Source organism: Protopterus annectens, chromosome 15.part0 (assembly GCF_019279795.1).
Source record: "Protopterus annectens isolate FY-2018-M chromosome 15.part0, PAN1.0, whole genome shotgun sequence".
Taxonomy (NCBI): domain Eukaryota; kingdom Metazoa; phylum Chordata; order Ceratodontiformes; family Protopteridae; genus Protopterus; species Protopterus annectens.
Window position 1 is genome coordinate 626,952,464 of NC_056749.1, and position 27,468 is coordinate 626,979,931.

Here is a 27,468-nt window from a genome sequence, read left to right on the forward strand (position 1 = left end):
GAAGCCTAGAACTGTAAGTCAAGTTCTAGAAAAAGAGTGGGGAAAATAAACCCTGGCCAGAAAGATTACCAGAGAGGATGGAATGAGGGAATATGTACTGCAGCTGTAATCAATTCCAGCATCTGCTGTTTTGGTAGTTAAATAATTGTACTGCATTCTTCTTAAGATCACTATCATAGCACTCCTTACAGTTGGTATGATTCCCGAAGCATGACCTGAGTGAGTGGAGGAAGTTGAACTAGAGCCTAGGGTGTCTTGTAGATCTGCTTTGGAAAAATACAGTTCTGGCTTTGGAAAAAAAACATCCAGCTTATAATGTTGGTAAATGTGTGATCAGAGGATCAGATTGCAGCTTCTAAGATGGTCCTAGGGTATACTGCTTTCAAGAATGCTCCAGAGATAGTAACTTCCCTGGTAGAGTTTGCTTTTACATGGTTTGGTAGGTTCCTGTTATTACACAGGCATGAAAATAAAGGTTCTTAAATGGATATCATCCAAACTGGTACTTGTAGGATTTAAAGACCGGGATTTAATTGGTGACCCTTGTCTTGTGTAAGGATGTCTTGTCTGACTGGTCACGTTTGGTAATTGCTGTTAGCCAGTTGTATTAGAAGAAAGATGTGTTGCCTGGCCAAAGGGGGTCAAAAACATCTTTATAAGGTCTTTTCTCATCTTCTGAAGAACCATGGAAATGAGAGAAAAAAGATGAAGGGTATACACACATCCATGTTTCTGGAATTGAAAAGGCGTCTTCTTTCAGACTGATTTGGAAGGAGGCTAAGCTTGGTGGCAAAAAAAAAATCTGTTGGAAGGATGCCCCAGTACTGGATTACTTGCAGGAAGACCTGTTAAGTGTAGCACACTCTTATGATGGGTCTGTTACCTTGTTTTTGCTCTGAAGGGATGTATTTTGCATGGAGGAATTTTGTTGAATAGCTAATCCCAGGCTATAATGGCTAATCTGCAAAAAAGGTAACATATTGGTCCCCCTTGTTTTATGTAATGTGTTTGGAACTAAAGTTGGTTTAGGGTTTTTAGGGTATTGATAAGAACCATTGTGTCATTGAGCTTGATGTGTTTATTGTTGTGTTGCAGTCCCCATAGTCCCTGTACTTTTTTTCCTTAAGAGTAGACTTTCATGCATCTGTGAAAGTTATCTAACAAGGCCTTGGAGGAGAAATGGGAACTCTCAGTGGCTACAACTTGTTCTGCTCACCAAAGTGATTCATTTCTTACAAATCAGTTAACTGGAATTGTTTGTGAGAGGATGGAAGTGTCAAAACAAATAGGTGGAAATAATATAAAATTATTTTATCAGCAATGCCTGTGTTATGCATAGCCACCTCAAAGTTCAGGTGGAAAACTTGTTGGCTGAACATTTATTTTCCTCTTTCTGAAGCTATTCTAGGTCTGAATTAAGCTAAGAATTTAAAAATGGTTAGTATGCACCAGAATAAGTTTCATTAAAATAGATTTTATTGCACTATTAAAAATTTTGTAAATTAACATAATTAACAAAGCAGGAAAAAAATCACTTGTGTTTCCCTGTCATCAGAGGTGGTGTTAACTTGGGTCTATATTAGAACATCGAACATTTAACAGTTTGAATCACTAAAGGTTGACCTTTAGTAATCAAAATGTTAAAACATTGAATGTTCAGAAAAAAATAAAAACAACAAAAAAAACTAAATGGTGTAGGCAGGGGGCAAGCCTCCCTGTGCCCCCCACACCCCCAGCTACTTAAATATACCAACTCCGAGACCCGTTACATTGAAGTAAACGGAAATCTCCCTTTACAGAGATTTCCGTTTACTTGTTCGATGTTCTGCAGTTTTGCTATTCTCGTGTCAACAGTGTCAGATTTGACATTGTCAGCTTTCGAAAATTGAATATAGCTCCATTAACTTGACATCCCAGTCTTTTCCTAAGGAGCTGATGTACATAATGTATTGTTTGAGTTGCTCTCTGTTTCTAACTTGTTGACTCTGGTTGATGTGAGACATACAGTTTTCTTTCCATTCCCAAAATCTTCTATACATTATCTATTACCTAACTGGTGAAATGTGGTTCCCTGTCAAAGTTGTTTCTGTAGTGTTAGTAATGGGCAAGCACTGAATGCATTTTGCAAACTGAAGTGTGTAAAGGGTTAAAATGAAATTACAAGTGTTCTAGAAGGTTTGTTTTGTATGTGTCCTAAAAGGTTCGTGTATGTGCTGCAACAGCATATGCAACAAATATGGATAAGTACAGAATGTTAAGTTTAATTTCCTGAGCCTGAGGAAGCATTCTTTCTAAATCGCATGGTAAAAAGAGTATTCTTCTATACTAAGCTAAACTTGACATAGTTCTATTCATTTAGTAATGGTCTGAAGAATAAACTTATGAACTGTACCAGTTTTTCTGTTGGATGGTAGCAGTGATATGATTGATGAAATTTACTACTTTGTTACAATTTTCATATAAAAGATTATGAATTATTTTTGTTCAGGGAGGAGACATGACTTCCTGAGTACTGTCTCCCAAACATGTATGTCATTTATTTTAAGAAATTAGTTTTAATCTACTAGTGACTGAAGTTTATTTTACTATGGTTAAACCCTAACAGATGGTACCTTAAAGACTCAGAATTTTTTTTCAAACTGCCTGGAGATGCTTCTGTGGAAAATCACTTTACTGGGCCCTCTGACAGTTTTCTGTGGCAGTTCACAACTGCACCTCTCTTTGGAACTTTCAGTCGTGGCGGTCTTTCAGGTTTTCACAAGTAAGTGTAGCTTTTGTATGAGTGTGGTTTAGTATGTGACTCGGATATATTTTATTTTCTGTATTAACATTGTAAGTTTTCTTTACAATGGGAGCAAATGTGGGTAGTTTAAAAGAACCAGAGTATGGTACTCCTGTAAGACATATGCTTCAGAATTGTAACAAAGATAGTTTTCTTTACTTAGATAAATGGCATGAGCTCACTAAACATGATGGTAGATTGATTTTTCAACCTGCAGATACTTTTGATAAAAAATATTCTGTTAGATTACAAAAAAGACTTGGAGAAAAAAGTAATAAAGTTCTTGCTGGCTGCTGGTCAGCCTTAAACGCATGGCAGGTAGAATCTAAAGACAGACAAAAAGATTATACAGTTCGTAGTTTGAAACATGACACAGCTAAACGTAAAACACAGTTACAAGCAGCTAATAAGATGGTTAATCATCTAAAACATTATGATTGTTAGGAGCAGGGTGTTATGGGTTCTATCCCGTTAGGGAATTACAGAAATGATTACTTGGCCACAGTGAGTTGTCTGACAGTGATTGCCTAGTTTTGCCCACTGCACCACCACCATCTTATAATGCACCACCATCTACCCCTGACAAGCAAGATTCTGTTATCTCTTTTTTCACCTCAGAGGTTCCTACTCCACCACCTTGTCAAGGAAGGCAACCTCGAGTCATCCAGCTCTGCTAGCTACATGAGTAAACCTCCTCCATTGCCTCTTTCCTGTAGCCAACCTAAAACTACTTCCTGTTCTGTTTCAGACCGTACTCAGTCTGAATTACCTCACGTTTATTAGCTTTCCAAAGTGATGTGCAGAGGTGGTACTAGCTTCATTTCCTAGATGACAAAAGTTATGTTCATGTAAATATGTTACTCAGTTCCTGATAATAGCGGGAATGGCTATTTTTGTCAAGCTAAATACAATACAGATAAAGAATATTTCTCAATTCTCCTCAGAGGAAGAGGGAGATTGTATAGTTACTCCAACTGCCCTCCTACATCCTGTGCGACAAGTCCCAAACCCAGCACACGGCATAGATGAAGCAGCCCCTTCCACTATAAATGTGGTTCACCCTTGGTCTGCTGTTTATTGCCAAACTATTTTGGACTCTCTCCCATCAATCAGAACAAATCCAGATAAAATAATTCAAGAATCTTAAAAGGGCATATTCAGTTGCAAAATCCTACTTTAGAGGATCTGAGCAGTAATGGACACTTCCATTTCTCATGATCTGTTTAAACGTGTTTGGGATCCTGCTGATATACCAGACCCTATTCCCTAGCGTACAGACATAGAGGCTTTTCAGGCAGCTAGTACTCAGTTATTACAGGCTATTACTGCAGTATGTCCAGCAGTACCCAACTGGTCCTGGGCAAATGCAGTCATGCAGAGAGCAGAAGAGTCAACTGAATCTTATGTATGTTGTATGACAGATGTCTTTGAAGCCTTTTCAGGTTATACAAAACTTACTGATGGTTCAGCAGAAAGTGATCTCTTAGCTGCTTTTGTTAATGGTTTATTGCCCCCATTTGAGGCCAGCTAGAAAAGGTTTGCTTAACCTGGCCAGTTTAGGGGTTCATGAACTTGTTAATCAGGTTCAATATTTAGCAGACACCCTTACTTGTGAAAAATGAGTGACAAGAAAAATTATTAAATCTACGACTCCCAACAATTTACCAGAAATGGAACAGGAATAGTGATATGTAATAGATTTAGATTTTCTCAAAATCAGGGAGGGACCATTTCCACAGAATTTTAATAATACCCCACATTCACAAAAACAGAGACAGGAATTCAGTTCAAATTTATGCTTTAATTGTAGCCAAAATGTTCATTAGATGGACAGTTATATTTTCCTGCAGCCTGTAGATGCGTCAATTAAGTCTAATTCACTTGATAATCGGCTACCACCACAAGGTCAGCCAACTGTCCACCAAAATGTGAGACAACAACCTTCTACTTGGAGAAGTCCTTGGCAGCCTCCACCTTCGCAACAAGATAAATAGGATAGCCATGAACAGAAATCACAGCTATTTCCTTTCATACCTGTACACCAGAAAAGACCATTCGTAAACATCAAAGTTCAAAACAGTATTCTGTTTTTAATAGGTACTGTAGCTACTATATCAGCGCTAAATGCTTCTGCGGCTAAGAATCTCTTTTTGTCATGCAACTCGGTGGAAGAGGTCGGAGTATCAGGAGTCTCTTTAGACTACCCTGAGACAGTTTCCGTTCCCATTCAGTTGAGACCACTGACAGCCCAACATGTTTTTATCATTGAAACCTCTGTACCCCTTAATCTTTTAGGTAGGGATCTTCTCTGCAAGTTGCAATGTACAATATTCTGTACACTGGATGGAAAATATTTAAATGTTCCTAACGAGTCTCCAGTGATGCATATGTGTGCTGTAACAGATGTTTTTATATGAGGAATTGCTCTTTTCTTTCCTTACTGATACAATACCTGTACAGCCATCAGATATAGACTTTTTAAATACAATTCACTCACAGTTATGGACAACCCATGACAATGAGGTAAGACTTACTAGAGTTGCTACACCAGTACAAATTACTTTAAAACCTCATGAATCTTTGTCCTTGGTAGTGCATTGTCCTCTTTCTACAGGAGCAGAAGCAGGAATTGAACCAGTTATTTCAGCATTGCTGCCGCAAGCTATAATTATTCCTGCTAGGAGTCCTTGTAACACATCTGTCTTGTCAGTAAAGAAACCTGGCAATGATTCTTATAGATTTGTCCAAGATCTGAGAGCTGTAAATACCATGGTTGTGCCTGTTTTTCTTGTAGTACCTAACCATGCAACTATTCTTAGTTCAGTCCCGCTTCTGCGACTATCTTTTCGGTTACTGTTATTTTGTCAGTTTTCTTCTCTATCCCAATACACCCTTATAGTCAGTATTTGCATTTACATATAGAGGACAGCAATACACTTGGACATGCTTACCCCAAGAATTTGTAGAATCACCAACCTTATTTTCAAAGAAACAAAAAAGCAACTAGATAAAGTGCAGTTACCTTGCAAGTCTGCCTTAGTACAATATGTAGATGATACTGTCAGAGCATCCAGTTCCTTAGCTGACTGTCAGACTGATACTGCTTTCTTGTTACCCACACTAGGTGAGTTAGGATTTGAAGTAAACCGATTTAAGGTTCAGGTTTGGCAACCACAAGTCCAGTGTTTAGGACACCTAATCTTTTTGAATATGCACAATACATTTTGCCTTCTCGCATTGCAGCTATACAGACAGCACCAAGACCTACTACTCTAAAACAACTTAGAGCATTTCTTGGTTTAGCAGGATGTTGTCGACAATGAATATCTCATTATGCTGAAATAATTAAACCTTTATTAAAACTATTGAAAAAGGACACCCCTGCCCTCCCATGGCAACCCTGCCATAAACAAGCTTTCACTCAGTCAAAATCATGTTTTCAAATCCTCCAGCATTAGAACTGCCAGACTACTCAAAAGTATTCTTTCTTTTCTGTTGTGAACACAGTAAGTTAGCATTAGGATTATTAGCACAGAGAAGAAATGATTGTTTTAGACCAGTTGCTTATTACGGTACAAATCTTGATCCAGTGGCAGCTACACTTCCCCCTTGCCTTAGAGCTGTAGCCACAACTGCCCATTTAGTTGATATGGCAGCAGCAGTTACTCTGGGTCATGATACTTTTGTTGCAGTTCTGTATGCTGTCTGCTTTGTTATTAAAGACTAAAATAATATTTTTCTGCTTCTAGACTTCCTAATTATGAGCTAGCTTTACTTAATTATCCATCTTTGCAAATTAGTAGATGCAGTCCCTTGAATCCAGCCTCTCATCCCTACTGCTGAGGAAGGTGGACATCATGATTGTGGTTTTGTTGTTAACAATGTGCTTCCTCCTAGACCTGATCTTCGGAGAGAACTCTTCTGCAGAACCCCAGCTTTTTTGTTTGTCAATAGACCACATATCAGAAGAGAAGCTGGACAACTGACAGACATTTTTTTTGCTGTCTGTAGTATTGATCAAATATTATTGACTGGGCAGTTGCAGTGGAATGTTTCCGCTAAAGTAGCTGAATTAGTAACTAGCACAGGGAAAGACTGTTACAGTGTACAAAGATTCCAGATACGCCTGTGGAGTGGTTCACAATTTTGGAAATCTCTGGTGAGGAAGAGGTTATTTTGCAGGGATAAAAATTAAAAAACAGTTTGTTATCACTGAATTGTTAAATCCCTTGCTTCTCCCTAGACAAGATAGCTGTTAAATGTGTCGCTCATAGATCAGATAATTCATTTGAAACAGTAGGCAATACTTTTGCTGATAGAGCGGCAAGACAGGCTGTTTTATTAAATCTCATTCAGGCTTCTTTTTTGGAACCTCTTCAAGTTGAAAATGTGCCTTTAACTTTGCAGGAAGTGTCTTTTCAGAATCGAGCAGACGAATCTGAAAGGGTAAGGTGGATTCGTGATGGCTGCTGTTGTACCCCAGACTTTCTGTGACATCATCCGGATGGAAGGTTAGTAGCACACAAGCTCTTTTACCACAATTAGCATGGGCTTAACATTTGCTCTCCTATGTGAGAAAAAAATGCTTTAAGACAGATTTTAACTGACTGGTAAGCTCTTTACGCTTCAGAAGTGGATTATCATCTTATACAAACTTGTAATATACATCTTCAATATAACATTTCTAAATGTGTAACTGTTCCCACACAGCATATCAAAAAACTTGGCGACCTTTTTGCTGTGTACAGTGTAATGTGCAGTGTAATTTCATAGAATTACCAATGTGTGCAAAGTTTAAATATGTGCTAGTTTTGATTGGTATGCTTCTACCCATCCAGAGAAGTCAATGTATTAAAAATGATGCGGCCTCAGTGGCCAAGATTTTGTATGAGTTTATACCCTGTTTTGGGATACCATGTTGTATTCAATCAGACAAAAGGTACTCATTTTATGAGTCAGATTATTTAACAGAGTTGTAAAGTTCTAAACATTTACATGCAATATCATTGCTTCCACAGACCTCAGGCTTCAGTTACTTACTGCAGAAATGGGTCTAAAATGGCTACAGGCCTTGTCTTTAGTTTTATTTACTATCCGCAGTGCAGTTGGTGCTCCTCAAATTTTCCCCTCATGAAATCTTTATGGAACACCCTATGAGGATGCTATCCACACTCCTACCTCCAAATCTCAATCTGCAGGTAGTCACTGAGACTATGCCTACTTATTGTTAGCAGTTTATTTCTGTTCTACAGCATCTTCATTTGCAGGAAATCCCAGACCAGTTCTTGCCTGATCCTGACACCACACATGTTATGCACAAAAAAGTGAGCTAGTGGCAAAGTGGAGGATGCAAACAAAACAACTTCAAGTAAAAAAACAGACGATACTCCACACCATCAATAAAAATGTAATAGAACGACAAAGCTTTCCGATACAAACTATCCTTCTTCAGTGTCTCCAATGAAGAAGGATAGTTTGTATCTGAAAGCTTTGTCGTTCTATTAAATTTTTAATGATGGTGTGGAGTATCGGCTGTTTTTTTTTTTACTAAAAAGTCCAAAAACTAATAGGCACAAGACAAGACGAGCGTACACTGCAAAGTCCAACAAGGTTTAATAGCTGAGTAAAACAAGCTTACAGCAATCAGTAGTCCGGTGCACACTCCGGTAACTGCCAAGCAATAAAAAGTTAAAAACGATCTGGCTGCACAGAATCCAAGTCACAAAGTGTAAAGCGCTTTTCGTTACGAAACACTTCTCCTAACTTCTTCAGACAATAGTGCTCAGAAAGAAAAACAAGTTTAAGTACTATCCTAGTGACTCATACGTGTTAATAAATTAAGCCAATTAAGCACAGTCACATAATTTAAAGGTGTAATCCTAAAATACTGAAGTCAAACAGTTTGTTTTTTGTTAAGTCATTAGGTAAAACGAGTGCCTTAGTTTTATAAAAAAACAAAGTTGAGTTGTCTTATAACAGAACATATAGTAAATTAAATAGTATTAATTAAAATCGTAGTTAGTTCACTTTACTTATGACTAATGTTCAGGATGCTGTGGAAGTAGTAATCTTTTCATAAAAAAGTGTGTCGTGTAATGTTTCTTTTAACCTATAAAAGGTGGGTGTAGCTTAGCAATTGTAACCTCCCAAAGGCTAATGAGCATCTATTATTTAACCATCCAACAAAAATAATGTGTGTGCAGCTACTATATCTTAAGGCTCTTTAGTTTTAGCACAAATAGAATAGAAGTCATTTCATTCAAGCCTGGTGGAAAGCATGCATTGAGTCTAAGCTGCCACAAAGTTCCAGTTTCTCCAACATAGGTGTAGACGCTTCTCCTCTACTATTCATCTCAATTGAGTCGATGTTCTTAAATTTGAAACTGTGGTTAGGGTTTTTAGTTCAGTGTCTAGCTAGTGGGCTCTCCATTTTCCTATTGTTAATGTAATAAACATGTTCATAAATCCTCTCCTTAAATGTACGATCAGTCTTGCCTATGTAAAAACTAGGGTAGCACTGACATAATGCTACATAGACTGACGCTTTGGAGTTACAGTTAAACTTGTTCTTCAGGAAATAGTCTAGCCCCCTAATAATGAATTTTCACCCTGTAGCAATGTGTCAACCCTGGTTACATGCCTCACATTTAAATGTCCCTGGGGTGCCTCTAAAAGTGCTCTTACTACGTTCAGTAATTGTTTTAGGTTCCTTCCTTGTTCCAGGTGACCAGCAGTTTGTCTCCCAACTTTTCTTGTGTATCCCTATCGGACAGTAACAACTGCCAGTTTTTGCCCATTATTGTGATCAGGGCTTCATAATCTAAAGAGAATGTAGTCATAATCTAAAGAGAATGTAGTCACGAATCTCAAACAATTTTGCTCTCTTTGTGGTCCAATACTATTCCTAACTACGGGGTTACTCAGTTCTATCTCTACTGAGACGTTGGTTTCAAAAGTGTGAGCTGCTGTCCATTCTTGAGAGAGGATGGGACTAATGTGGTGAGAGGCCCTTTTACTACTCACCTCCCTTACAAGGTCAGCAATCAACTCAATGGGGTACCCCCTCTTAAGGAACATGGACTTCAAGAGTTCACATTCCTCAAAGAAGTGGTCATCCTCCGTAGTCATCCTGGCTGCTCGTACCACTTGGCCCTTCACTACACTCCTCTTCTGGTGCAGCGGGTGAAAACTAATGTAATGTAAGAATGAGTTAGAGTAAGTACTCTTTCGGAAAATCCTTGCTAGATAATTTTTCTGGGCTCTATCTTTAGATAGTTCAACATCCAAGAAGCTCATAGAATCTATGTGGAAGTTACTAGTAAACCTGAGAAAGGTGGTGGACCTATTAACCTGCTCCAGAATTTCAGCAGCTAGTTCAACACCCCCTTTAATAATCATAAAAATGTTGTCTAAAAAGCGGGTGTAATAATAAATACACTCATTCAGTCCAGGGTTATCAAAAATGGTGAATTTTTCCCATTTGGCCATGACTAAATTGGCGAAACTATCTCCACAAGGGGAGCCCATAGCTACACCAATCTACTGTCTGAAAAATTCTTTTTCAAAGGTAATATAGTTATTGGACAGTGTTATACCTAGCAATTCCTCCACCAATCTCAGTTCTGGATGTTCTGCCCCTTTAATTCTCATATGGTCAATAACCCATTCTGTTCCCAAGGTTTGTGGGATCACCGTGTATAGATTGCAAACATGCAGTGTTAAAAAACAAAAGTGCTCATTATAAGCTAAAGAGTTAATGCTCATCAAAAATGTCCAAGAGTCTTTGCAAATCTGAGGTTCCAGGGCCACAAATCTCTTCAGAATGTCATCTATCACCCTTAGCACAAGAATAGGTGATTGATTGTCGAGCGTCCACAAAGGGGTGCATAGGTGGATCTCCTTGATTCTTGTGGATTTTAGGTATTCCAAAAAGTACAGGAAGTCTAAGGTGATAGTACTGACAAATAGTTAAACATGTCAGGGTCGATGAGTGAGTCAATGAACATATCATTCAGGAACATTCTGATACGGTTGTATGCTATGTTCAATTTGTTCAGGCTCACTTTAATATATGCATTACTTTCAAATAATTTCTCCATTCTTTCCTTGTAGTCCATTTTGTGCATAATGACCAGTCCACCCCCTTTGTCAGGTTTCATTAGGCGGACTGGTAAAAGTCTAAAGTTGCTTAGAGCTTCTCTTTCGTTCTTGTTCAAGTTGGTCCTTAATTCAGACTTGTGTTGACGGTTAATAAAAGCCATAAAGTCCATTTCGCACATTCTTTCAAATAGTAAAATGGACGGGTGTAAAGGGGGATTAAATGTACTAGAAATACGCAAGTTTGGGTTCCCATTGTAGTTCCCGTTACCCAACATTAATTGTAAATTGAGTTTTCTAGTGTAAAGTTTAACGTCCAGTAATAAGGACCCTAAATCAGTAGCATGAGTTGGAATGAATGTAAGTCCTTTTGCAAAAATTTCAACTAATAGAGGGTCGATAGTGTATTTGGTAAAGTTGTAAATTTTGAAATCTCTGCTTTTATTCATTACAACTTTACAAGAGGGGTTATTTGAACTGACCCTTTGGTGAAAGGTCATCTCTTGTTCCTGTTGTTATTGTTCCTCCTTGTGTTGTATTTCCTCTGTTGCTTGGGGGTAGATTTGTTCACTCCCTGCCCCCGATGGTTCATGGAGTTTTTTGGAATATTATTTGAACTCACACCCGCCATCTGAGAATTGTTGTCCTCATCATCCTGGTCTGTGAAGTAGTTGTTTTGGTGGGCTTCGTTCTCATTTAGTGCCCCTCAGTTTCTAGACCCTGGTAAACCCTCATTTTGATTGTCGTTACTATTATCAGATGTACCCCTTGTGGTATTAAAACCTCTAGGGGCATTCCATATTTGTGAAGGGGGCGGGTCTGGGTAAGCTGTTCCGTTTGCATAGTCCCTCCGGTCTCTGTTAATTTTCCTGATTTTAGTGTCCCTAGTTTTTGACAGTAAGTTATTAATACTGGTAAAAGTCCTGTTATATTCAAAATGATATCTTTGGAAGTCAAGGTCCCTTTTAACTTCTTCGTCGAGGGTAGTAACTTCACTAGATGATTCATTAATGTGCACCTGATAATGCTTGGACATAATCTTCAGTAATTCTAACCCCTGAGTGTTGAAAAATATCACTAGTTCCATGTGAAAGGCAGAATCGTTAACTAGTCCAGTAGGATACTGCCAAAAACGCAGGCCTTTCGGCACAGTCTTCTCTTTAAGACATTCACTAAAGTAGTTCACTTCTAGTTGTAGTTTTCTTATTTTAACAAGTTTAAAATTAAACAGTTTTAGTTTCTCCACAATACTCACACTCCCAGTCGCGGGTTGTCCTACTAAGTTGTCGGTATGTTGTCAGCAAGTAGTTTAGGCTCATCCCTGAGCCATGAATTTAAGTCCGGGACTCCAATAAGCCCTGGTGTAGTGTGCCCTACTGTGTTGGCAGGTATTGTGGGTTGAGTTCCACGGTCCCTCGCTTAAGTAACACTACCGGTACCAGTATTCATACGAGTGTTCCTCAAAGTGCTCGTCATATTGGTACCTGCACTAGAAAAAGTCCTGTTGTTCATGTTTGAACTTCCCTCCATTTGGGTGTTTTGCGATAAAGTATCAATGCATGTAGCCAGAACGTCCAGCCTTTGGTTCATAACTTCAATTAGTAAGGTCAGGTTCCCAACTTCAGTTTGGATTTGAGTCTGTGTTAGAAATGGACTCTCAGTGCAGTTTGACTCCACAAGAGACATGTTTACTAAAAACGTCCAAAAACTAATAGGCACAAGACAAGACGAGCGTACACTACAAAGTCCAACAAGGTTTAATAGCTGAGTAAAACAAGCTTACAGCAATCAGTAGTCTGGTGCACACTCCGGTAACTGCTGTCTATTTTTTTACCACACATGTTAAACCAGGAGATTGGATATTTATTAGTTCTTTCTCTAGACGACACACCCTCCGGCCTTGATGGAGAGGCCCATTCCTGGTGCTGCTTATCACAGCTACAGCCGTTAAACTTGAAGGGTCTCCAGTATGGATTCATATCTGCCATGTCCAAAAAGAAGTGTCAAATGAGGGAAGCCAAGCAGTTCTCTTTGACCTACTCTGCAGACTTGTCTAATGACGAATCAATTTCCTCTCATACCAGAAGAGAAATCAGAGAGATTGGGAATAGAACAGATGATGACTGATACTGTGAGAACATCAGAAGACATTTTCCACAAGTCAGGCGACCAAGCGCCACTTCTGGGAGCTAAACTACAACAGCAACCTTTATGGAGTGTTTGAGTGCAGTACTGAGCTATTCATCGCAAAACAAATTTATGCCTGGACATTTTTGAAAATTCACTCTGACCCCGACCAGGTCACTATTCATGTCTGATTGTTGGTGTGATGACTGCAATTGTTGTTTTTGTTTTACTACTGCATTTCCTGATCCCAGCTGAAACTGTAAGCACTGTTCAACTTAATAGAAAAATAAAATGATTGATAAAATCTAGACAGAAATCACCAGATTGTCATTGATATTTCAATACATTTCACACCACTCTGAATACATATGCTAAGACTCTAAATGTTCGTAACTGTTGGGTATATCCCCACATACCTACTGCCTATGATGGAGAGTATCCCATTGTTTCCAGATGTTGGTATGGGGACAGTTTTTCATCAGTGGTACTAGGTAAAAATGCTTTTTGGTGTAATGTTACATCGTTTGATAAAAATGCTGTACTTTCAGTGATGGCCCAGGGTCATACTTGTTATGTGAAGAATGGAACTGTGGAAGTTGGACAGAGCAAATGTAATACTACTCAAAGAATGTATAGTGGAAGTGCAGTAAAAAGTATGGTCATGCTGAACGACTTTTTGTTTTATTTGTGGCAGTCTAGCATATTCCTGGTGGCCAGCAAACTGGTTGGGGTGTTATATTGGGAGAGTTCTTCCAGCCATTTGACATGTAGATGCCCTGTCCAGTGGTAAAATTCGTAATATACAAGATACTCCGACTGTAAAAAGTCAGAATGGAAAGGTTGATGCTTCATGAATTTATCATCATGATTTAGAATAAGCAGCTTTTAAAGGACTTTCTCGTATGGTCCTGGGTGGTGATGTTATATCAGGGGCTGGTATATTACCTGCTTATGGGACTGTAAAATCAGTTTGGGAGTTGTGAAAGTTCTCTAAGCTATTAGAAGTATTAAGCAATGTTTCTGTAACAGAAAACTAACATCCCAAGAGTAACCTGCTGGTTTTCTTAGGTCTCTTATGTAAAACTCCTTTCAAAAACATTTTCACTTGAGAATGTTTTGAAAGAGGGGGATACATGAGCAGATGTGCTGAAATGACTGCCAAATGAACATTGATGGAGGAGTACGAAAGGCCATAGGATAGTAACCCTTACAAATATTATAAAAAACAGAGAAATCATAGGTTCATATGTTCATACTAGGCTATCTGCCCTAGGGCATTTATAAGCCTAGCCAGAGTGTGTGGCTTTCGCCACCCATTTTAAATGAATGTTGCTATGCCCTTTTTGGAGGTTAGTATACTGTGCCTCTGTCTAACGGTGACACAGAAGTGATACCCAGGGTAAACATACGATCTCCCATCCACTCATCAAGATTCCTCTTGAAGAGAGTCAATGAGGGACTCTGCCTAACCTGGACTGGGATTTTATTCCAGAGTGAGCAGAGGTCCTATTGTGATGTATGAGAGTGTGAAGTACAGGAGAAATCGCAGACATCTTTTTCGTGTAGCAGAGCCAATATCACAACATTGTTCCTGTGATACAGACTCGAGATCTGAGCAGTCCAGACAATGTTCCTCTTCCAGAACATGTCTTAGCTTCAACTTCCTTTCCTGATGATGTTCCAGATGTCCATAAGGTTGAACATTCAGCAGAGACAGTCCAAGTTTCTAAACCTGATTCTAAATTGTATGTCGCACGATTTGGTAGCATCCCCAGACAGAGTATGAAATACACAGCAACCTGGACACGAGTGTCTGTATGTATTTAGTTCTGTATAATTGCATGTCAAAGAATTATTTTGTATTTATTGCATGCCAGTCAATGCCTGCCATGAAATGTATTTCTCAGAGGGAGGATGTAGAGTGTGTTTGTGCTGAACCTTTAAGAAGCATTTCCAAGGACCGAACGTGCATATAAACAGCAAGCACGTGCTAGCTTCAGTGCCATTTTGAGAGTGCAACCAGAGAGTGAACATGTATGAGATAAATGGTCAGTCTGTTTATAACTTTATCTAAATTAGTTACTCACCTCAATCCTAATGTGTTTGTATATAATAAAGCTGCTTGAACAAAACTCATGCATGTTCGTCTGTTTCATCCTGACTGGACGAACAACCATCACTTTCACAGATTGGTTTAGGAAAGAAAGATCCAGAACTGGTCCTCAGACATTTTCTTTCTTTGACACTAAAAATATCTTTGAATGAAAGTATTATACCCTGAGGCATCCATATGTTGAAGGACATAACGAAACTGAGGCATGTGGCCTGGTGGATGAGAAGTTGCTTCCTAAAGAGGAGGAATTTCATCTCATTGCTGTCTATGCCTCAAATAAAATATCTGCTGCCAAAGAGAGAAGTGGAGATTCTGACTTCATAGAAGGGAGAAGGAATTGCTAGAGTAGAAGTGAGACACGGTCTCTTAAATAGTCATTCTGACTTGCTACTGTCCTTTGTTTTTGAGGTTGCTCGTCTTATTTTTGAAACCTCCTTGCCATTGCTTTTTAAACATCTTGTTTACCAGCATTTTATTGACACCGTTTATTTTGTTTCCTGCCAAAATTGGGTGAGGAGGTATAGAATCCTTTGGAAAATTTGGAAAAGAAGGGTGAAGATTGAGAGATTCCCTGAATCAGCTTAATCCTTCCATCACAGTTTTTTAAAAACTAAATCTTTGTTAAAAGGAGAATTTAAAATATAAATTTTCACATCTTCTGGGAGATACTGAGAATGCAGCCAGGCAAAGCTCCTCAGAACAGTTCCAGTGACCATAGCCCTGGAAGAAATATCAATAGTCATATATACACATCAGGCAATAATTTGTGTGCTGTGTAATGGATTAAGCAATTTAAAGACAAGTTTTCCTTACAAGAAAAAAACTGCAAACAAACATTACTCATGCTTTCACAATTACACTGAATAAACTCAGCACTTGAGCCTGGCATTTCAAACTTCTGAAAGTCAGAGTTGCAGAAGTATATAATTCTTTCCTTCATACTTATTGATTATTGTATCATTGTCAGTTAAGTGCAGGATTGGAATTGACTAAATGTTGAGCAGCAGTAGAGTTAACTAAAGCTATGGATGCTAGGTCAGGTTTGGTATGACTGTATAAAAACTCAACAAACTGAGGAACTTTGTACAATAGTGGCAGCAAGTGACTCGCACATCCTGTAATGCTGACGAGACAGGATGAATAAGGCAAGGTTCTGAAAATTCCATTTATAATAGTATTTTCTGTGCAACTTGGAAACCTCAGCGTTTTCCATCTGAACACACTAGGCCTTTGTGGAAATGGTCTTGAAGAAAGAGAAGTCTTCGTAGGGGGAATCAAATACCATGCTTTTCTCAAAATCTGAGGAGAAAATTCTGCATTTGTCCCTCATCTTCCTGTCCAGATTCTGAATCTTGAGTCTCCAGAAAAATCAGTATCCCACTTTCTTTTACCAGAAACAACATTATAAGAAGGATTAGTATCCTGAATTAGATCTGCGCCAGACCTAGTAAACTACTCCCGTCCAGAGAAATTTAAGCAGGAACAGATAACAGAACATTTAATTTTGTTTCATTTTAAGAAGTGGGCCAACAGGGTTTTTTTAATGGTGGCAGCAGCTTCCCCAGTGATTGGCACATCATTCTGCCCCTTCTCCCAGGACTGACAATAGTGGCTTTCCCTTGCCCACTCAGGGGACCCCAACAGATGCAGAGGATGTGGCAAACTCGTGGTCCATAGTGGTTATAAGTCCTACATCAGAAGGATGTGGGGGAAAAGATAAGTGGTCTTAGGAACCAGCTTTTTATACAGTAGAGTTTACCCAATTGTGAATGAGGCAAATTGACACCCTGCTGTGGTGGCAAAGGCTGTTTGCTTAAGATTTTCTTTTTGTGCTGACTGTGGAAATGGTAGTTTTGCTCAATGGTTAAACCAAAAATGGTGCCATTTTCCTGGAGAAAACAAGTAGCGCAAGCTCATAAAAATATAAAATTGCCTTTTCCCACTAAAACACAATAAAAAAGCCTTCTAATATATTTAGCTAGCCCAAAAAAAAAGTAAAATAAATGCATTTTTTCTGAGAAAAAAATAGTTTTCATCTTGTTTAAACAATTTTTAAACTGACAGTAAAACCATGCACTCCTTTAAAAGTACAGTTAAGTCTTGAGACAGTCCATTAAAACAGTAACTCCTAGAAGAAACATTTTTCTAACCAGGCAAGTGCAATTAAAGAAATTTGTTTAAATGTGGAAGGTTTTTCCCCAAAGGGAACTTAACTGCTCAGCAGTGGAACAATACAAGCCGACAGTTGTTCCTCAAAAGGCCTGCATAGTAGAGCTTTGTTCATCTGCAGGAAAGCTCTTATGGGATGGTGCTCAAACTTGCCTTTTTAGGCAGCTCATCTTGAGCATATGAAAGTGCCTTGAAGCTTTGGAAGCCGGACAGCTACTATATCCTTGGCAGGATATAAATCATATACCTAAGGCTACTGCAGCAGTAATCATTCGAACATCTACTTTTATGGTCAAAGTACTTTCCTTTCTTTGTCTGCAGAGTAGCTAATCTTTAGGTACTCTACTTAGCTTATTATAGCATGTCTTTGACATTAGATTTACTTCAGCTCCTGAGTCTGTCAAGGTCTCACGATTTAAGCTGTTTTCCACAATAACTTCAAAGTGGACTTTACTTTCACTTCCTTAGGGATTAAGTTGCCCAGGTAGAATGTTTTGCCTTATCACTTGCAACATTTGGCAGTAGCGACACTGCTGGCAGTAGAATCTTCTAGTAACTGCAGTTAGAGATACTTTTACAAACTGTATTTTCTGTCGCCTTTAATTTGCATGTTTCTTTCAAACTGGTTAACTATATCAGAATAGTTTTTCTTGTCAGCCTGGGAGGAGTCAGAAGGAACTAATAATTGGATATTGAAAGTACTGTTTTGTCAGCTGGGGTGCAGTTAGCAGTTGTCTCAAGTTCTGAAAAAGGAGAACCATGAGGTAGTGCCTTTTTTTTTTTTTTTTTAATTTTAATTTTAGAACCTGTACCTGAATTCTACTACCTGCTCCCTTATGTGTTTGTCCTCATTCTATGACTTTATTTGTTTTATAATACTTTCTATGCAAAGAGAACTTGGTCTGCTTAGTCTCTGCAGAACTGTGTTTTTGTCCCCTTTCCCATCTTCTATCATTTTGTCTAGCAGGATTCTGGCTAAGATAAGACAGAGGTGAAGTATTGGACTGTGAGGGGTCTGTACTACAGATTTAACTCTACTAGAAATTGTAGAGCAGGAGACATTTGCTGAGATGCAAGGTTATTGGCATTAGCTTGTTCTTGAACATGAGTATACTCATGTGCATGTTGTTTATTTGTAGCTAATGTGGTAGTTAATTTCCGTCCATGACTTGTAGTAGCTGGGCTTGGGCTTCAAGTATTCTTTCACCTTTTAGATGGCAAGGCCACTTAGTGGATTCCCAGATTTTTTAGTGCCTTGTCAACAATCCATTGCACAGTTTGAGATTTATTGCTAAGTTTTAGAGAGAAGTTTGTATTAAAACTCTTAAAGTACACATTCTGCAAATCATCAGTATCAGAAAAGTCATCAGCTGCAAAATATATACCCTTAAGTGATAAATGTCATGTGAGCATTGAGAATCACATTTCATTAAGTAGGCTCTCCCACATTCTTTCTTTTCAAGTTCGTTTCTGTGACTCATTTTTACTTTACCTGGTTATACTTCCCAGTTTGTGTTTTTCATTATCTTGGACCACCTATGATTTTTTTTCCTATTTACTGCTAATGGATAAAGCTGCAAAGCACCAACTTTTGAATATGTTGTGACGGTATCAACCTTTTTGTTTTTTTTTTACCTTTGAGCTGAACTTAGTGTCTATAGACATAAAGATCTGCATAGCAATCTTAGGGGTTACAAATCCTTATTCTCTATCGACATTTTTCTGTCAATCTTTCAATCTCTACGCTGAGAGACATCACTGTCAGAATCAGTCACTAACGGTTCTCTTGTCCATGTATATATTTTGTAGATGGTAAGTAGAGGTAAAACACTTTCTAGTAGTGGGATGTTTGAAGTTTTGCCTTCATGGCTTACTGCAGTTACAACAGCTGTAACTCATTTCTGTTCCGGCCACAGTGTCTTCACACAGTTCATTCTCTTGCCTAAGCTGTAGTTCTAAGTCATGCATCTTTGTGGACAGACTTTTCTCCCCACTTTTTTTTTTTTACATTAAATATTCTCTAGAGCAAAAAATGGAAAACAAAACTACTTGAAGTATATTCAACCATGTCACAGATAAATTATGTTAAAAGAAAGAAAATGGTAGTATAATAGTGCTATGGAACAAAGAAGAAATGCATTAGAGTAATTATTTCCAGTGGTCCAATAAATTCCATACTTTAGACCAAGGATTGTTGAATGGAGGCATTGAAGAAAATCTCATTTTTATAATAGTTTCCTTTTGTATTAATTTTTTTAAGACATAAAAGAATCATCATAGACACGAAGTTTATTTTTCATATTGATGATTTTCATTCTCAGAGCTAAATAGTCTATAATAGATAATTTCATTTTTATAAAACTATTACAATATAAATTATATAAAAAACAAATACTTACCAGTAATTACCCTGTCTGACTATAGGGCTGTAAGGAAAAAATCCAGTATTTCCCTGTGAATAATCAAGCAGAGTATGAGTCACTAATGTTAATTAGCAACAATCACATCCCTGATATTTAACATTTTTAGAGAATTTTGCTAATCTTTTTGGAGTACAAAAATATGTATGAAGACATCTCCAAGTAAAAAAAAAAAATGCCAGAATTGGACTGAACAGGTGTCTTTAACAGAGCGAAGAACTGTATAATTTATTAATATCTCAAATAAGAGTAAGGTCATGTAAGAGAAATTTCCAGAGTTTACTATTTAAATAAAATTTTATTATTCTTTGAATCACAAATGATAGCAGTAGGATTGTGACACTTGTAAATGATTAAGCCCATGTAGTCCATCAAGGAAGATTGGTATTTTGATAGAGTCAGGATTAAAATTTAAGATTTCTTTGTTATTTGTTTACTTGGGTATTGCATTGTCTCAATGGACCATTTCTAGAGACAATCCAGATGAATAAGATCACATAAGACATTAACAGTACATATTCACAGGTACAAGGATATTACATATTTAAAACACAAGAATGTATTTAGTTCAAGAAGTTCACAATGTCAAAACATGGAAGGAGTTTGATATCAGATTATTAAAAAAACAAAATATTCTCTCTTTCCAATGAAGCATTGTGTGGAAATGAACACCTTCCAAAAGACCTCTAGGGGAAAAAAGGGGAATTTATATATTAAACCATAGTTTTGCATCTGTTTGGCTAAAATTAATATTTTGGAATTTGTGTAGAACTGAATTTATATAATTAGACTGTGAAATGAAGAAATAGAGCATTGCATGTGACTATAGAACATCAGTGTCAAATGATTTTCAGGTAAGGCTTGAGATTTTCATTTTCTTATAATTAAATTACTGAACATATTTTTCTAATTACCTGAATAAGTAGAATCAAGCCAATTAACTAGAGTTTACAAATTAAAGCTCTAGCATATACTTTGAGATCAGGTAGCTTAATCCCCACCTTGTCTCAAGGCCTAACATGATGGAAATAAGCAATTCCAATTTTAGGATATAAGAGTTTCAATATTACTATGTTAAATGTTACAAAAAAGATCTACCAAGATATAAAAATGTGTCTATAATATATAACATTTTTAGTAAAATTACCATTTTTATTAGTTGGAGTCTGTATTCAAAATTACTCCAAGAGTTTTAGTTTTTTTTTGTTTGTTTTTTTTGGGGGGGGGGGGGGGAGTCTAATGCCTTTATGTAGTTTGTTTTGTTAATTTTCTTGTAGGTCTTTTTATATTAATTCCTAAATATAAAAATCTTTTTTTTTTCAAACCACCTTTATTGAATTATCACTTGTGACATTGGAAAATTGATTAATATAAAAGTAATCACACTATAATGAACATAACAGACATTTTACTTCCCATATATTGTATACGCCGTAAAACCTCAAAAACTTTACATAAATTGTTCAATTTCTGCCTTTTTTTAAACAAAAAACATCCTTATTAAACTACTTACTACATGGGCCATCTTATACAAATGAAAACAAACCACACTGACACAATCCTAGTTGCGTGCATTTTGCATCACAAACCATATTGACACACACTCAGTTGGAAACATTATACATCACTTATAATCTACTCTAGTAATGCTTACATTTTTAAGTAAAGTACCTAAAATGTTAACTATCTTAGCAAATTATTGGTGAACTATGTCTAATGAGACTTGTTCATAGAAATCATCATCTTTGAGAGTATTTTCCACCTTCTCCACATATGTGTTTTGTTTCATAAGGACTAAACCTGTACCTTTGTCAGCCTTCATTGTTCTCATATCTCTAGCATTCACTAAATCATTAAGTGCTGATTTTTCTTCTTGGCTTATGTTAAACCATTTTATGCTACCAATTGTATTTGATATTTGTCTAAGATCATTTTCACATACTTTAAGAAAGACAATAATGTGTTATGCAGAGGAGGATTAAACAAACTCTTTTTCTTTAAAACAGACAAGTCTATTTTGATTCTGTTAAAACCTAAACAAGGGCTAACAGGGCTAACAGAGTTAACACTGATAACATCATTGACTGAACTATCTACAAATACAGAAGAAACAACACTCCCTGAGGAATGGGTTTGAGACATGTTCCGAACTGAATCTTCTGTGTCAAAAAACACTTTAAGATTTAGTTTTTTCATGTATAATCTTAAGTCTAACAGTACATCAGTCAAATTGGCTCGTTGGGAAGGAATAAAGGAATGCCCTTTATTGAGTACTCTAATATGATCATCAGAAAGCTGTTTATCTGACAAATTAAACACAGAACACTGCCATTCATCTAAAGCATTATTCACCTGAGATGGCTCCTTGTCCTCATGTACCTTGGTGATATGGTTTGTAACATGCTTTCCCTTTCTCCTCCTCTCCCTCTTATTCTTGTGGTACCTCCCTGCTTTAATATTTTGTTGCCTTGCTTTTGAATTTGTAGCAATAAAAAAGTGGACTGAGCGTGAGGTGAATCCTGCACGTCTCTATTAGATATGGAGTTATCAACTTCTCCAACTGTTTGTACATTACACAAATGACCTGGCATAGTGTTTAGCATAGCGCTAGGCGAGGTGGGTTGTCTTAAACCTTGCTGTTCTGAGGAAATATTGTTTTTCTACTAGTCTAGAAGGAAGAGGAGAAAAATCTTCATTGTTAAAGACATCAATGTTACCAACTATAATGGTTTCAGCTTGTAGAATACTGGAACTATAAGATCCTATTTGAGCAGTGAAAGTGTCTTGGGCACAGTTAGACCCATGAGATGCAGAAATGTTTCCAATATTTTGGTCATGAAGAAAATTATCCCCTCATACATCATTTGCCACATGGTACCTGTTAAAAGGCAAGGGGTAAGCTGAATTATTCTTATAGTGGTTCAAATCTCTTTGTCGTTTCTGCTGTTTGTGATGTGTAATAGTAGCTATCTGTCTGGTAAGCTTGGGAACTATGGCATCATATACATGCTGAAACAAACTAAATTGCGGATGTTTAATGATGGTGTTTTAAAGATGTCACTTCATCTTTGAGACTTTTTATTTACCATCATTATCTGCCATGAAAATGTGTAGTACTTTTAAACCTGTATCATTGTACAGTTTGCACAGATCTTTGTAAAGGTTGGAATCATATGTGGTTCTGTTTGGGAACTTAAAAAACCTTAAACCCCTAGGTACCACTTCATTTTGTATACAAACTCTCAGATAATGATTATCAGATTCAATATTTTTGTACATTAGCAGTTGTTTCTACAGATTAAAAATCAAGGACTTGCATTCCATGACTCTAAAACTTTGCCCTAACAACCCATTTTCTGCATTATGATTAATAGAAAAACAGTTTTGCATCTAAAACGAATTAGATTGTTCATCTTTAATTAATAAATGCATTAGTTCTTTATTCTGGCAAGCATGGACTATATTTGGAGTGGAAACTGCGCTCTCTACTCTTTCTGCATTCTGTACTGTGCGCGTTTGTTGCTGTAGGTGGGAAAAGTTGGACTCTGCTGTTGGAAAACTAGGCACAGCCGTTGAAAAGCTGGGAACAGCTATTAACACTAGGACCTTGTGCACGAGCGGGAATTCTTTCAGCAAGGTTGTCAGGATCACAGTTCTGTTCTCTTGTTGTAAAAGCTTGTTGTGCTGACTGCACTAAGCTGCTGTTCTGGGCTAGTATGTAGTTTAGTGCTGTAATCGCAGTACTGTCATGTGGAGCTGCCACTGTTACTATATCATGCGAAGTTGCACTTTCTAGGTTTTCCTGCTGAACAGAAATACTAGGGCCACCATGCAATGCTAAACTAGCTGGGCAAACAGGCTGACATAAAACTGCCGAGGTGGCATGTGAGTCTAATAATAAACCAGAATCTGAGGCCTTGCCAGTCAGTTTTGACGAAGTAGTTAAAGAAGATGTTGTAAAAGAACTGACTAGCTCCACATGGTTTAACTCCTGCTTATTTACACATCCAGTGGAATTCTTATGCCTTGAGTTAACGAAATTAACAGCACTAACCGTATTTACTGTGGAATTTGACGTAGTGGTCCCATCAGCTTCATTTCGATCTAAAATGGGAAAACTTGTTATCTCCGATACCCTTCTAGATGCTGCGGTTGCATTCTCCAAACTTCTGGATGCTAAGGTTACATTCTCTTGTCAGCTGATGAGGTTGCAACATCTGATAAAAAGCTCTTGACTTCTTTCATTATTTTCTTCCAAGTCTTGAATGAGATTTAACAACTTGAAGGCACAGCATGTGAGGATGCATCTAACACAATATGTGTGTGGCTACTAAGGCCCGATTTTTTTAACTTTTCAAGAATAATGAATGAAAACTTAATAATATTGTGACATTTAATGCTGTGCTTGCCTAATGCATTAAGGCATATGTCTTGCTCTAATGGAAGCATTATGTTCCTTTATTCTGTCTCCCAGTCCCCTTACTGTCTTCCCCACATAGAAACATTGATATATGTTACACACAGCTGCATAAACTACTAAGGCTGTGTTACAGTCAAAACCTTCTTTAAATTGTATTAAAACATTGCAGTATACATAGGTACATGTTCCCTTGCAAAATATATTTGCAACAAACACTTTTACCATATGCTTTCATGCCCTTAAAATTGTTACAAACTGCCTGTTCAGGGATTAAATAGGTTTGGTCACTGTTTTCGAAGAGGAATTTGAAAGATCTTGATCTTTTGTAGCTGAAATTTGGCTCCATCCCTACTATATCTCTTATGGTACTGCCACTTTTTTTATAATCTTCCAGTTCTCTGAAATTACATTTTAATAGACTTTAAGGCCCTACACATGGGAAGAGAAAAACTTAAAGCATGATCCTCCTCAGTTGAATTTGTGCTAGAGGAATGAAAACCAAATTCAAAATTGGCTTAAACTTTGTTTGATGGGCAATATATGTATGTGTGTGTGTGTGTGTGTGTGTGTGTGTGTGTGTGTGTGTGTGTGTGTGTGTGTATATATATATATATATACACACACACACACACACACACACATGCAAACAGAACCGCGGACTATTAGAAGAAACTAATGAATACATCACAAATAACTTCCATGAAACTGCTCAAAATAAAGACAAGCAAACCCTCATAATGCATTTAGCTTTCGGCCTTTATGGTGTAGGAACTTCTTCAGAAGTTCAAGAAATTGATGCTATCCACTTCATATATAACAACTGTTAATGTAATCAATCAATAGTTCACCAATGAGTGAGGCTTAATATGCATGTAACTTAATATTAAACAAGGAGGTGCATTAAAAAGAATGTATGTGCTATTTACATACAGACGATTCTAAATAATGAGATAAGCATTCACAGCTATATACAGAAGATTCTGTGTAATAAATGAGATTAACTGTCAGTGTTACTGCAACCATTTAAAGCACATTTCATGTTCATAGCTTCATTTAAACCAGGGTAACATTCAGCATTTTAGTGTAACTGCCATTTTAATTCTAACATCTGTAACAATCCATCTGAATCACCACAAAAATCTTCCACTTGTTCCAGTACAATAAATTGAAAAATTGAGAAACTTTAACATGAATTGCTGCGTTTTCCTAAGCCATTCTAAACATCTTTAGATCTAACTTCATCATAATGTTGTTTGATTCTATCACTTAATTTTCTGGTTGTTTTTCCCATGTAGAAACAGCTACATGCTGTACAAATAGCTGCATAGACTCCTATTTTGCTGTTGCAGCCAAATCTTTTTTTAAAATTAACTGAGACATCACAATGAGGGAAAATGGAGGAATCCCCTGTCAAAATGTATTTACAACTGACAAACTTTCCACAAGTAAGCATTCCTTTGGTATTAATACTTGAATGTTTCAATAAAAAAGGATGGTCATTATTCTCAAAAAAGGACTTAAAAGTTTTAGTTCTTTTAAAAGAAAACCTGGGAATCTGTCCTACTAAATCTGTTAAGGAACTGTCAGTAGAAATAATTCTCCAGTTATTGTTGATGATGTCTCTAATAGATTTCATATCTCTGCTAATAGGTAGGGCAAAACTGGATGATCAATTGTCATTAGAAAAATTATTGGTAGAAGAGATGTTAGGAGAACTAAAACCGTATAATAAAATAGGTTTAAACTCACTGTTAGCTTTAATGCCATTTCTAATGTGATTGACTGTGTCTACTGGAATTGTTTTTTTTTTGCAAGAATAATTCTGTTAAAAAATCACATTCAGATTCAAAAGTGTCATTACTTATTGATCTGGATAACCTAACAAATTGACCCTTCACCACATTTTTTTTCATAAACCATGGGTGCTGACTATTAAAGTCTAAATAACTGTTCCTGTATGTCTCCTTTCTGAAAATAGTACAGGAAAGGTCACCACATGATTTATCAATCGATAAGGTGGTAACTAAAAACGACACTGTATCTCCTTTCCCTGCTATGACAAACTGGAGGAATCCAATGCTCTCAGACAGAGAGTCAACAAAAATATTAAGTTGTTGCTCCATACCTCTCCAAACAAAAAAATATCGTCAGTAAATCGACTGTAATGTTCAGTGAGTTCAAACTCTGGAAGATGTACTAGAGTGTCTAACTCCCACTTGCTTAACACTATATTAGCGAAGACAGGGGCCATTTTTGTGCCCATGGCTACCCCTCTAACTTGTTTGTAAATAGTGTTGTTAAAATGAAAATAATTATTATCCAACACCAATGTCATGAGATCATGTAAACTATCCACCTTAGAATTTGGAAATTTCACAAACTTGTACAGAAAATGTCCTTCTTGGTGGTGAATATTATAGCAATAACCCACGCCTGGGTGTGGGTAATGCTAAATTTACCTTCGCCCTCGACCAAACAAAGCCAACCGTGGGTAAATTTAGCATTACCCACACCCAGAAGTGGGTTATTGCTATTATACCATGACATTATTTAAGAAAAGAAACTATTACTTTTCTTAAATAATGGCATAGTATAATGCCTGTTTACTGCCCTTCCGCAGATGTCTGGCATCCGCGGCAGTTCTGATGTATCAGAGCTGTGGGCAAAAGCAACGGAGAAAGCAAGATCTCCGTTGCTTTTTTTTAGTGTCTCGCTATGTTAAATGAGTTTAACATAGCGAGACAGTTTTAAAATAAGCAACGGACATCTCCGTTGCTTATTTTAACTGTCTCGCCATGTTAAACTCATTTAACATAGCGAGACACTAAAAAGCAACGGAGATCTTGCTTTCTCTGTTGCTTTTTTCGCTATGTTAAATGGGTTTGACATAGCGAGACAGCTTTAAAATAAGCAACGGAGATCTCCATTGCTTATTTTAAAGCTGTCTCGCTATGTTAAACCCATTTAACATAGCGAGACAGTGTTTTAAAAAAACGAGTTATACTAATGGAAAAAAGTCCGGGTGACCGGACCTTTTTCCATTAGTATAACTCGATTTACAACGGCACGCTGGCCAATCAGCGTGCACGTTTTGGGGGGATCATGGTATAATAGTGTATAAGGCTACTACATCTAAGGTTACTAGTATTTTATTACAGCCATTGAAATTAGACTTGTGTAGTTTATCTAGGAAATCCCAGGAATCCCTGGTATAGAACGGGGTGGCTTGCGCAATGGGATTTAGAATATAGTCAATAGTAATGTCTTTTGGCTTTTCCCGGTTAGGGGTCGCCACTGCGGAACTCTGGTCCGCTAATGATTGCCAGTGGAGTTTTATGGT

General features: G+C 37.3%; 1 long non-coding RNA gene across 1 annotated transcript in view; it reads left to right on the forward strand.

Annotated features, from left to right (window-relative positions):
• The window catches only part of LOC122789644, a 71,070-nt gene that overhangs the window by 9,365 nt on the left and 34,237 nt on the right, over positions 1–27,468 (forward strand). The window contains exons 2-3 of the long non-coding RNA XR_006362847.1: positions 2,606–2,761; positions 7,190–7,293. This is a non-coding gene — a long non-coding RNA (uncharacterized LOC122789644). The remainder of the gene's footprint in view (positions 1–2,605; positions 2,762–7,189; positions 7,294–27,468) is intronic.